Raw genomic sequence first — 14,709 nt, 5'->3', positions numbered from 1 at the left:
TTGTACTATCTTGTTTGTTCTGTGTTTATTTTTGAAAGCAAACCTCGTGTTTATGTATTTATTGTACTATCTTGTTTGTTTTGACGTCTTATGGCCTACTGAGTTCTAGGTCCGTGATCTTCGGCTCCTCAAAATGTCTTCCCACAATGCATGATGAATGTCTTCCCACAATAATAACTAGGTTCTGTGCACATAAGAAGAGGTATATACCAGGGTGACTCACTATCTCCACTCTGGTTCTGCCTAGCGATTAATCCTCTATCTACATTACTCCAAGACTCTACAAACGGTTTTAGGGTTGACACTAAATGTACAAAATGTGTGTCCCACTTATTATACATGGATGATCTAAAGCTATATGCAGAAACCGAGCAAAAAACTACACACCTTAATCAAAACGGTAAAATGCTTTAGTGACGATATCTGTGTCTTTTGGCCTGGATAAGTGTGGCATCATAAGCATTAAAAAGGGCAAGGCAACGAACACCAACATTGAATTTGAAGGCGGCATCGAGGAATTTGTAACAGATCTAGAGTCAATGTAGACTAACAATAAAAAAACAATTATAGAAAAAAAAAAGTGGAACAACATGAATTTGAAATCATGGCTCGAGCCTTCTCAAGCCAACACGGTAACCACTCTGCTAGTGGAGATCCTTAGAACCTGTAAGATTGTCTAGTCATCTATTGTTGCTCTAGTCTCGTCCTAGTTTGCATGTTGTGTTTACTAAGACTCAGACGACGACCTATATAGGGGACCAATGCAGCTTATACCACAAGTTCAGTCAAGTACAAATTCTTTCCTTTGTTTTAGATACCAAACAAAATAATTAATTACCAATAGTTAATTAGCTAATTGTTTTTTTTTAAACTGATTCTTGTGCTGTCAGGTAAAAGAAATATGACTAATTTCAGCTTGATCCGAAATTGGTTATGGTAAAAATAACGTGTACAAACTTTATTTACCAGATACTCTAAGACATATTAGAGTTGAAATTAGAATTAGATGAACCAAACCTTATTTATTAAGTTAGTTAGTGTTCTTTTGTCATTGAGAGACAGTTTGTTGATTCCATATGTTGTTTGTCATTGAGAGACAGTTTGTTGATTCCATATGCTGTTTGTCATTGAGAGACAGTTTGTTGATTCCATATGTTGTTTGTCATTGAGAGACAGTTTGTTGATTCCATATGTTGTTTGTCATTGAGAGACAGTTTGTTGATTCCATATGTTGTTTGTCATTGAGAGACAGTTTGTTGATTCCATATGCTGTTTGTCATTGAGAGACAGTTTGTTGATTCCATATGTTGTTTGTCATTGAGAGACAGTTTGTTGATTCCATATGTTGTTTGTCATTGAGAGACAGTTTGTTGATTCCATATGTTGTTTGTCATTGAGAGACAGTTTGTTGATTCCATATGTTGTTTGTCATTGAGAGACAGTTTGTTGATTCCATATGTTGTTTGTCATTGAGAGACAGTTTGTTGATTCCATATGTTGTTTGTCATTGAGAGACAGTTTGTTGATTCCATATGCGTCTGACGTAAGGGGGACGTTCTCTTCTCTTTGGAAGTAATATCTGTAACGTATGCGATACATGAATCTATAATAGGCTGTAGATCTAGACAAGATTAGTTGGATCACTATGTGACTGTAAGTCTGCAAATAAAATGTTGATCCAGGATGTCGCTGGATGTCTTATAAGAGACACGTAGAATCTATCTGCGGTTATATGTCTATAAGAAATTAGTAGAATCTATCTGCGGTTATATGTCTATAAGAAACTAGTAGAATCTATCTGCGGTTATATGTCTATAAGAAATTAGTACAATCTATCTGCGGTTATATGTCTATAAGAAACTAGTAGAATCTATCTGCGGTTATATGTCTATAAGAAATTAGTAGAATCTATCTGCGGTTATATGTCTATAAGAAACTAGTAGAATCTATCTGCGGTTATATGTCTATAAGAAACTAGTAGAATCTATCTGCGGTTATATGTCTATAAGAAACTAGTAGAATTTATCTGCGGTTATATGTCTATAAGAAACTAGTACAATCTATCTGCGGTTATATGTCTATAAGAAACTAGTAGAATCTATCTGCGGTTATATGTCTATAAGAAATTAGTACAATCTATCTGCGGTTATATGTCTATAAGAAATTAGTAGAATCTATCTGCGGTTATATGTCTATAAGAAACTAGTAGAATCTATCTGCGGTTATATGTCTATAAGAAACTAGTAGAATCTATCTGCGGTTATATGTCTATAAGAAACTAGTAGAATCTATCTGCGGTTATATGTCTATAAGAAACTAGTACAATCTATCTGCGGTTATATGTCTATAAGAAACTAGTAGAATCTATCTGCGGTTATATGTCTATAAGAAACTAGTAGAATCTATCTGCGGTTATATGTCTATAAGAAACTAGTAGAATCTATCTGCGGTTATATGTCTATAAGAAACTAGTAGAATCTATCTGCGGTTATATGTCTATAAGAAACTAGTAGAATCTATCTGCGGTTATATGTCTATAAGAAACTAGTAGAATCTATCTGCGGTTATATGTCTATAAGAAATTAGTAGAATCTATCTGCGGTTATATGTCTATAAGAAATTAGTAGAATCTATCTGCGGTTATATGTCTATAAGAAACTAGTAGAATCTATCTGCGGTTATATGTCTATAAGAAACTAGTAGAATCTATCTGCGGTTATATGTCTATAAGAAACTAGTACAATCTATCTGCGGTTATATGTCTATAAGAAACTAGTAGAATCTATCTGCGGTTATATGTCTATAAGAAATTAGTAGAATCTATCTGCGGTTATATGTCTATAAGAAATTAGTAGAATCTATCTGCGGTTATATGTCTATAAGAAACTAGTACAATCTATCTGCGGTTATATGTCTATAAGAAACTAGTACAATCTATCTGCGGTTATATGTCTATAAGAAACTAGTACAATCTATCTGCGGTTATATGTCTATAAGAAACTAGTACAATCTATCTGCGGTTATATGTCTATAAGAAACTAGTACAATCTATCTGCGGTTATATGTCTATAAGAAACTAGTAGAATATATCTGCGGTTATATGTCTATAAGAAACTAGTAGAATCTATCTGCGGTTATATGTCTATAAGAAATTAGTAGAATCTATCTGCGGTTATATGTCTATAAGAAATTAGTAGAATCTATCTGCGGTTATATGTCTATAAGAAACTAGTAGAATCTATCTGCGGTTATATGTCTATAAGAAACTAGTACAATCTATCTGCGGTTATATGTCTATAAGAAATTAGTAGAATCTATCTGCGGTTATATGTCTATAAGAAACTAGTAGAATCTATCTGCGGTTATATGTCTATAAGAAACTAGTAGAATCTATCTGCGGTTATATGTCTATAAGAAATTAGTAGAATCTATCTGCGGTTATATGTCTATAAGAAATTAGTAGAATCTATCTGCGGTTATATGTCTATAAGAAACTAGTAGAATCTATCTGCGGTTATATGTCTATAAGAAACTAGTAGAATCTATCTGCGGTTATATGTCTATAAGAAACTAGTACAATCTATCTGCGGTTATATGTCTATAAGAAATTAGTAGAATCTATCTGCGGTTATATGTCTATAAGAAACTAGTAGAATCTATCTGAGGTTATATGTCTATAAGAAACTAGTAGAATCTATCTGCGGTTATATGTCTATAAGAAACTAGTAGAATCTATCTGCGGTTATATGTCTATAAGAAACTAGTACAATCTATCTGCGGTTATATGTCTATAAGAAACTAGTAGAATCTATCTGCGGTTATATGTCTATAAGAAACTAGTAGAATCTATCTGCGGTTATATGTCTATAAGAAACTAGTAGAATCTATCTGCGGTTATATGTCTATAAGAAACTAGTAGAATCTATCTGCGGTTATATGTCTATAAGAAACTAGTAGAATCTATCTGCGGTTATATGTCTATAAGAAACTAGTAGAATCTATCTGCGGTTATATGTCTATAAGAAATTAGTACAATCTATCTGCGGTTATATGTCTATAAGAAACTAGTAGAATCTATCTGCGGTTATATGTCTATAAGAAATTAGTAGAATCTATCTGCGGTTATATGTCTATTAGAAACTAGTAGAATCTATCTGCGGTTATATGTCTATAAGAAACTAGTAGAATCTATCTGCGGTTATATGTCTATAAGAAACTAGTACAATCTATCTGCGGTTATATGTCTATAAGAAACTAGTACAATCTATCTGCGGTTATATGTCTATAAGAAACTAGTAGAATCTATCTGCGGTTATATGTCTATAAGAAACTAGTAGAATCTATCTGCGGTTATATGTCTATAAGAAACTAGTAGAATCTATCTGCGGTTATATGTCTATAAGAAACTAGTAGAATCTATCTGCGGTTATATGTCTATAAGAAACTAGTAGAATCTATCTGCGGTTATATGTCTATAAGAAATTAGTAGAATCTATCTGCGGTTATATGTCTATAAGAAATTAGTAGAATCTATCTGCGGTTATATGTCTATAAGAAACTAGTAGAATCTATCTGCGGTTATATGTCTATAAGAAACTAGTAGAATCTATCTGCGGTTATATGTCTATAAGAAACTAGTACAATCTATCTGCGGTTATATGTCTATAAGAAACTAGTAGAATCTATCTGCGGTTATATGTCTATAAGAAATTAGTAGAATCTATCTGCGGTTATATGTCTATAAGAAATTAGTAGAATCTATCTGCGGTTATATGTCTATAAGAAACTAGTAGAATCTATCTGCGGTTATATGTCTATAAGAAACTAGTAGAATCTATCTGCGGTTATATGTCTATAAGAAACTAGTAGAATCTATCTGCGGTTATATGTCTATAAGAAATTAGTAGAATATATCTGCGGTTATATGTCTATAAGAAACTAGTAGAATCTATCTGCGGTTATATGTCTATAAAAATTAGTAGAATCTATCTGCGGTTATATGTCTATAAGAAATTAGTAGAATCTATCTGCGGTTATATGTCTATAAGAAACTAGTAGAATCTATCTGCGGTTATATGTCTATAAGAAACTAGTACAATCTATCTGCGGTTATATGTCTATAAGAAATTAGTAGAATCTATCTGCGGTTATATGTCTATAAGAAACTAGTAGAATCTATCTGCGGTTATATGTCTATAAGAAACTAGTAGAATCTATCTGCGGTTATATGTCTATAAGAAATTAGTAGAATCTATCTGCAGTTATATGTCTATAAGAAATTAGTAGAATCTATCTGCGGTTATATGTCTATAAGAAACTAGTAGAATCTATCTGCGGTTATATGTCTATAAGAAACTAGTAGAATCTATCTGCGGTTATATGTCTATAAGAAACTAGTACAATCTATCTGCGGTTATATGTCTATAAGAAATTAGTAGAATCTATCTGCGGTTATATGTCTATAAGAAACTAGTAGAATCTATCTGAGGTTATATGTCTATAAGAAACTAGTAGAATCTATCTGCGGTTATATGTCTATAAGAAACTAGTAGAATCTATCTGCGGTTATATGTCTATAAGAAACTAGTACAATCTATCTGCGGTTATATGTCTATAAGAAACTAGTAGAATCTATCTGCGGTTATATGTCTATAAGAAACTAGTAGAATCTATCTGCGGTTATATGTCTATAAGAAACTAGTAGAATCTATCTGCGGTTATATGTCTATAAGAAACTAGTAGAATCTATCTGCGTTTATATGTCTATAAGAAATTAGTAGAATCTATCTGCGGTTATATGTCTATAAGAAACTAGTAGAATCTATCTGCGGTTATATGTCTATAAGAAACTAGTAGAATCTATCTGCGGTTATATGTCTATAAGAAACTAGTAGAATCTATCTGCGGTTATATGTCTATAAGAAACTAGTAGAATCTATCTGCGGTTATATGTCTATAAGAAACTAGTAGAATCTATCTGCGGTTATATGTCTATAAGAAACTAGTAGAATCTATCTGCGGTTATATGTCTATAAGAAACAGGTGGAATCTATCTGCGGTTATATGTCTATAAGAAATTAGTAGAATCTATCTGCGGTTATATGTCTATAAGAAACTAGTAACAGCAGGATTCCCAGCGTGAGAAACATGATTGAGGAATTCCTTTTGTTCCAATGATTGTTTGTTCCACATGTGGGCCTGGAACTGTGTGACAGATTGATTGGATTGCGTCCCCTCTCATGTCAACTTGACTTTGCCAGTCCCCATCAAGTGGTCATATCTCTTGGGCATTTAACATGGCGCCCATCACAGGCGTCTTCCCATTCCTTCTTATCTAGGGGAAACAAAAATAAAACAAATAGAAATGACGAGGGGGAGGGGCATGCAATACATCTGGAAGGGAGACAATTGAAAGACAATTTTATTGGTCGGCAAGTTATGTCCCCCTTGTGGTTTCGTGTCTTCAATAGACAGAACTCATTCCATTAGGCCTCGTTCTATTTGTATATCACAGATGAAAGCTTGGGTTTTCTAGTTGAAACAGAAAACAAGTATTTGTAATGCTGTGTTGCACTTAATAACATGCGTAGGCAACAATTGGTTGAAAATAATTACTTTCAAAATATAAGTTTTGTTTCGGTGTTTCCAAATAGAAAAAAAAACGTGTTGGACTAATTTTTCAAGTTCCCTGTGATCGTCAGCTAGTTCTATGTATTGAACACTATAGCGTAGCTAGGAATTAGCCATCATTTAAAGGCCCGAGGGCTTGATCTCTTTAGGTGCCCCGGCATTGTGACATCACCTGTCTTATTCATGGCAAACCAGTAGAACAGACTAAAAACGCAAAATAATAAATGAAAAACTGTCATGGAATCCCCATATTGATGAAACTATCAAAAAATCAAATAAAGCATTAGAGTTAATTAAAAGAAATTTCTATAAATCGAATAAGAACATAAAACTAAAATGTTATTTAACCTTGGTTAGGCCAATAATAGAATATGCATCCTCCGTTTGGGACCCCTCAAGAAAGCATTTAGAAACTGGAACAGACACAAAATAGAGCAGTGCGATTCATAACAAACGAATATTCACACTTAACCAGAGTAACACCTTTAGTAAAATCACTAAATTTAGAAAGCCTTCAGGACAGAAGGCTTAAAAGTAAAGTAGCAATCATACATAAAACACTGAACCATAATCTTCAAATACAAAAACAAAATTTAATAAAATACTCAGAAAGACACAAAGAGAGAGCCATATACGTTTGTATTATATAAGATAAGAAGATAAGATCATGACGTGACTTAATGGCGTCATATTTAATGTTGAACAAATTCGAAAACCCATTTGGGGACCACTCAAGAGGGGGCGTGGGGACGGGTTTTCAAATTCCCCCCATCTCCCCACCATAGCTACGCCACTGCGCCAACTTCACAGCAACGTTGTTTTTAAATGGTAGTTGGGATTTTTGAAAAAAATCATTCCAACCTTAAATTTCGCATAAAGCTGTTTGACTCGTTAACTTAGGTGATTGATCGTTGCGCTATTAAAGCGAATGTCGAGTGTTCGATCCCCAGTCTGGCCAATTTTCGTTCATATTTGTGAATGACAAATGAAATAAGAATGTTTAGTTTTGTATTTGAACTGAAAAGGAATTTTTAAAAAATTATTACTTCTTTAGTCTTTTAGAAACTTAGTTTGGAAGTGGGAAATTTTCTTTGACCCTGTCTGGCATCAGGACTGGATTTACACTTGCTAAGGCCCTAAGCTATTTTTTTTTTGCACTTTCATAAAAATAATTGAAAATTATCCCTGTAACCAATTTGAGGGGTCCCCAATCAAGCGGGGCCTCTTAAAACATAGCATGACATCAGGGGAGAAGCTAGGGATTTTGGGGCCCTAGGGGATTGACCTCTTTGAGGGCCCCTTGCATTTTGACATTTGACATCATGACATGAGATATTGTACTTAATAAATATATAACCCAACATTCAAATTGGTACAGTATATCAGTAAAATTAACCAAAAATAATCATTAAGACTCTTTTAATGAATAATACCGTTGTTTATTGGCGAAATAATGCACAAGTGACAAATCTCATTCTCAATTCATATCTCTTCACGTCGTGCTTTCTGCACAGCAAAGGAATCTATAACATTATCTACATCGATAGTGTCTAGTATTTGTGACATTTAAAGCCATGCTAACTCTTTCTTGCGTCATTGTTCTCCTGATATAGCTTTTTATTAACTTGAGCTTTGAGAATGATCTCTCACATGACGCAATGGAAGTGACCTAAGTTAGCAGTATTCGAATGGATATTACAAGGTTTGAGCACACATCATTACCATATGAAGCCAGCTTCCTCAATATGTCAATTGGTGATTGTGGCACTGGGTGTTGATGAAAAGTGCTCGTGCATCAATGACATCATTGAACAAGCGATTTCATAAAACAGGAAAAAGTAACACAGTTTTTCATCAGCGTGTCATCAGTCAAGAGAGAAACCCAAAGGTGTCCACGTGATTTTCCAGCCTTTGGAATCTGCCCTTCATCTCCATATGAAGTCTGCCCAGCACTTCTGTCGCAACACGTTTGAATTACAGTTCTGTTGACAGTCCTACATCAGAACTAAACTCCCCATCAAGTCTTTTCTTTCTTCTGGTTGTTTTGATAACAGAAAATCTATTGCATTCACTATCTTCTTTTGCTCTTTCGATGGATTGGGGGATAAATTTCGTCAGTTTCTCATCATTTTGCAGAAAGAATAAAATGATTTTAATTTCTTCAGCAGCTTTCCGTATGTGCTGTCCAGACTTTTGTAGTTTCTTCTGGACTATATTGATTTGGCGCATGAGATTTGACCAGAATTCCAGATAAGCAAAAAAAAATCATAATTTTCCACTGCATGAAGAAGATTCTGTGCACTGCTTCTAGTGTCCATTCTTTCAGTTGGTGATTCAAAAAGTTTCTCCAACAGCGTGATGATTTTGTTGAGATACAAGGAAACTGCCCACGTAGCTTCTTCTCTTGCGGACCACCTTGTATTACACTCCTTTTTAAAACTCCAGCCTCCAGCTTCTTTCACTTTGGCTCATCTCTGGGGTGAATTGGAAAAAAAAGTTGAACAATTCATGTAAAGTTCCAAAAAATAGGTGACTATTGCTGGATCTATCTCAGCAGGATGAAGAGCTGCCAGGTTCAGAGTGTGATTATCACAGTTCAGAAATTTTCCTTTTGGATTTATGGCTAATAAGACAGACGGCCACTGATTGTGGCTGCGTTATCATAGGTTTGACCTCAGCACAGATCAAAATCCAGACCAATGTCTTGAAGAGCTTTCAGAACAAGTTCTTCATAATGTTATCAGGTTTCAAATTTTCAAAGTAACCAATGAATAAATCTTTTATTTCGAAATTATCAACATCCAAGTAACGAACTATTAGGGAGACCTGTTCTTGATGAGAAACATCTGGGGTGGAATCAAGCATCAGAGAAAAGTATCAAACTTGCTTGACTCTCCCTACAATTGATTCCCTGACTTTATTGCCCATCAAGTTTATAAACTCATTTTGAATTTCTGGTGACAAATAATGTTTCTTCCCATATTCGATTCTATGTAAGTGGTGTTTCGTAACTAATAAGCAAAACCTTTATATTTAAAAAAAAAAATTCGCTGGACGGTGTTAGAATTCATACTATACATACAATACTATGGTAGAGTGAAATAAATACGCTATAAATACGTTATAAACGCTACGTGCTTATTAAATTATCGTCAAATTATATCTCGCGCCAAAACGTTCCCAGCGCCAAAACGGCTCGCGTCTAAACGGCGGGGGCCAAAACGGCGTCACCAAAACGTCACGTACCGGGTTGGATATATCCGAAGTCTTTGTACTTAATTACAGCTTCTTCCACTTCTGGAGAAAGTGATTTTGGAAGACCATCACTTGCCTCATCATCACTTACTTCGGATGTTTTCTCTGACTGTGGTAAATGGTATACCGCTGGAGTTTCTTCAGCACTACTTCTCTCATCAAGAGACATTTTCACTTCTTCGACTGCTGCATCTTTATATGAATCATCTGAATAGTGATACTTTTCTTTGACACGTTCATGGTCTCCTTTGTTTTCAGTGCTCTTATCAGGTTTCTTTTTAAATGATAAGGATGATGAAATAAACTACCCTATATACCAAGTTACTTTCTGAGAGTCAGCGTTCTGGAAGTTACTCCTTCAAATTGAGAGTTACCCCCCCCCGCACGGAAAGTGTTACTCCTCTGTGTGAAATACATCCAACAGGGTCACTGACGTATATAACAATGTGAACAGCAAGATGACATGGCAGTGACGTCATATTTATTTTATTTAAAACAAATTTCGGACACTCATTTGGGGGACCCCTCAAGTGGGGGCCCGGGGGATCTTCAAATTCTCCCCCCCCCCAACCTAGCTACGCCTCTGCATGACATAAAGAAACCACAAAGTCCCTGTTCCTTTCGGCAAGTGCTGGTATGGCCAGTGACTCGTGTACTGGAGACTTATGTTGGTTCTAAGGACAACAAAGCTGGAAGACCACTGTAAGATTGTAACTATGTTACTACCCACGTTTTTATCAACAGAATGGTTACTTTAAAACGTATGTTAAAAGTGTTAGTTCTAAAACAACGCTTGTTTAAATTATAGATACACTTTAAACAACGATTTTTTTTTCTCAAGCAGATAAAACCTAATTAACGCCAAACTGATCCCGTCCCCAAATTCAACTCAAAAGAATCCAGGAAATTAAAACAATAAAAACCCAAACTGTATTTAAATAACCCCATGCTGAAGGTCTAGGTAAGAGTCATAAACTAGAACGAGTTTTTGAGCCAGTTGGATGAGTTGGGCTCAACACGGGATTTGAGAAACCCAAATCCCTGGAAACCTTTGTCACGTGTCAGCGTGTTTACCACGGGAAGACAATTCAATCTCTAGCTACAAGTTCTGATCCCGTTAATCTCCCATGAGCACCAAAAAAAAAGGGTAGGGCTTGTGGCTAGAAATCCGGGGTTACTCTGTAGAAATCAGGAGACTACAAATGACTAGATCTAGGTGTTTTATGAGATATGGTTTAGAGTATTTCATCTGAAAATAAGCAAACCTATTTTTTTATCAACTCATTCTGTCTGTCTGGTACACATCTTGAACATGTCAGTTCTTCGCCATCCAAGACTCGGATCAAGCTGAAACTTTGCACAATTATTTATTGTTTCTAGCAAAACATGAATCAATAAAAAAATATATTCAATAGTGGCATTAAATTAATTTTGTTTCATATTGCAAAGGGAAGATAGATCTTAAAATATTAAGATAAGTGGTCTTTAAATATTTTTACATTTTGCTTGTTAATGTATTGCTCTTTGCTAGATCGTAGATATTTAGGCCTAGATAGGAAATAGTTGGTCCATGGAGCATTTCTACCCATTATTGCCACGATCCTTACATGTGTATTCTTTAGTCATTAGTCACGCTTTAACAGACATTTCTAGTTTGTACCTACAAGTGGCTCACAAAAAATGTTTCAACGGCAGTGCGTTCCCGACAGTTAGTTCACCGGACTAATGAGTCACTTTCCAAATGATTCACAGGACTGATGATTCACTTTACAAATGATTCACCGAACTAATGAGTCACTTTCCAAATGATTCACCGAACTAATGAATCACTTTACAAATGATTCACAGGACTGATGATTCACTTTACAAACGATTCACCGAACTAATGAGTCGCTTTACAAATGATTCACCGGACAAACGATTCACCAGATGAATGGTACTTCAACAATTAGTTCATCGCCAATTAGTTCACCGACAATGAGTTCATAGACAATTAGTTCATAAACAATTAGTTCATCGACAATTAGTTCATCGACAATTAGTACATCGATAATTATTTCATCGACAATTAATTCATCGACAATTAGTAAATCGACAATTAATTCATCGACAATTAGTACATCGACAATTAATTCATCGACAATTAATTCATCGACAATTAGTTCATCGACAATTAGTTAATCGACAATTAGTACACCGACAATTAGTACATCGTTAATTAGTTCATATACAATTAGTTAATCGACAATTAGTTCATCGACAATTAGTACATCGACAATTAGTACATCGACAATTAGTACATCGACAATTAGTACATCGTTAATTAGTTCATAGACAATTAGTTAATCGACAATTAGTTCATAGACAATTAGTTCATAGACAATTAATTCATCGACAATTAATTCATCGACAATTAGTAAATCGACAATTAATTCATCGACAATTAGTACATCGACAATTAATTCATCGACAATTAGTGCATCGACAATTAGTACATCGACAATTAGTTCATAGACAATTAATTCATCGACAATTAGTTCATAGACAATTAATTCATCGACAATTAGTACATCGACAATTAGTACATCGACAATTAGTACATTGACAATTAGTACATCGACAATTAGTACATCGACAATTAGTACATTGACAATTAGTACATCGACAATTAGTACATCGACAATTAATTCATCGACAATTAGTACATCGACAATTAATTCATCGACAATTAATTCATCGACAATTAGTACATCAACAATTAATTCATCGACAATTAGTACATCGACAATTAGTACATTGACAATTAGTACATCGACAAGTTGACCGAAACTTAAAATTGGAACGAGTGAGATTCTTGTGTCCCCAGAGAATGTCGACCATCAGGAGCGGACTGGGTGTCCAAACATTGACATTGCTATATGATCGGACCACAAATAGATTGATATGACCTACATTTATTGTTACCCCCTCCTCCTAATAATTATTAAAGTTTTGCTCATGCATTGAAAACTGAATGCAAGAAAACATGGGTTGGTACATAGGCTAGGCCTAATCTGACGTTTTGTAATCTACTGATTGTACATTATAGTCTATGATATAGACAGACTTGTACATTATAGTCTATGATATAGATAGACTTGTACATTATAGTCTATGATATAGATAGACTTGTACATTATAGTCTATGATATAGATAGACTTGTACATTATAGTCTATGATATAGATAGACTTGTACATTATAGTCTATGATATAGACAGACTTGTACATTATAGTCTATGATATAGATAGACTTGTACATTATAGTCTATGATATAGATAGACTTGTACATTATAGTCTATGATATAGACAGACTTGTACATTATAGTCTATGATATAGATAGACTTGTACATTATAGTCTATGATATAGATAGACTTGTACATTATAGTCTATGATATAGACAGACTTGTACATTATAGTCTATGATATAGATAGACTTGTACATTATAGTCTATGATATAGATAGACTTGTACATTATAGTCTATGATATAGATAGACTTGTACATTATAGTCTATGATATAGATAGACTTGTACATTATAGTCTAGGATATAGATAGACTTGTACATTATAGTCTAGGATATAGACAGACTTGTACATTATAGTCTATGATATAGATAGACTTGTACATTATAGTCTAGGATATAGATAGACTTGTACATTATAGTCTATGATATAGATAGACTTGTACATTATAGTCTAGGATATAGACAGACTTGTACATTATAGTCTATGATATAGACAGACTTGTACATTATAGTCTAGGATATAGACAGACTTGTACATTATAGTCTAGGATATAGATAGACTTGTACATTATAGTCTATGATATAGATAGACTTGTACATTATAGTCTATGATATAGATAGACTTGTACATTATAGTCTATGATATAGATAGACTTGTACATTATAGTCTATGATATAGACAGACTTGGCTATAAGAAATCTCAATTTGTACAAACAATTGTACAATTTTAACCATTATTATTTTCTATAGAAAACTTTATTACATGATGTAGAAACGATGTGATCTAATGACAAGAGTGAATCAAACAAGGAAGTAACATGAAAGTTCTTGCAATAGATTCATTTATCCACATCCAAGGGATACCCTCAACAAACTTGTGACCAAAAGCTTTGAACATGAAAGTTTCCAAGAGTTCTTGCACCATGATGCTTTTCAGCATATTCTGTAAACAATGTGCATCAACTTCTACACGAGTTACTTGCGTAGGCCTACGTGAATAGCTCAGTGGAAAACACGTCGGCCTCCCGTAGTGGAGGCTTGAGGTAGGATTCAGACTCTGCTTTTTTTTTTAATTGCTTTTAAAAAGGCAGCACGGAAACCCCCCTCCCCTACTGTCCACTAAAGTGATTGGACCATAGCTCAGTGAGCATTCTATAATCATGAATAAAACTATTTCCAATCTCACAAATTATTGCTTGTCTAGATCTGTTTAACATTAATTCAAAATAATTGATGCAATGTCACTCAGTATAAGCTTTATTTAAATATTATCAGTACATGAAATACGAAGAGAACTAATGACCAGGGTGGACCTCATTCAAATGTAATTTATTCTATTTCTTCTTCACGCTGTAGCGATCGCTGGCTCGTGTTAAATGCAAACAAATTGGGACACAGGTGAAGGGGAGAGTACAATTCCTTGTGTCCATATTGCCGTGTGCATGTCATGGACTTTTTTCACCACTGGCCCCCAGGTTGAGTACTCTACACAAAACTGATAGGTGCTCTAGTCTCTGGTGACACCGTGACACTG

The sequence above is a fragment of the Biomphalaria glabrata genome, chromosome 6, assembly GCF_947242115.1.
Source record: "Biomphalaria glabrata chromosome 6, xgBioGlab47.1, whole genome shotgun sequence".
NCBI lineage: Eukaryota > Metazoa > Mollusca > Gastropoda > Planorbidae > Biomphalaria > Biomphalaria glabrata.
This window is presented reverse-complemented; position numbering follows the sequence as displayed.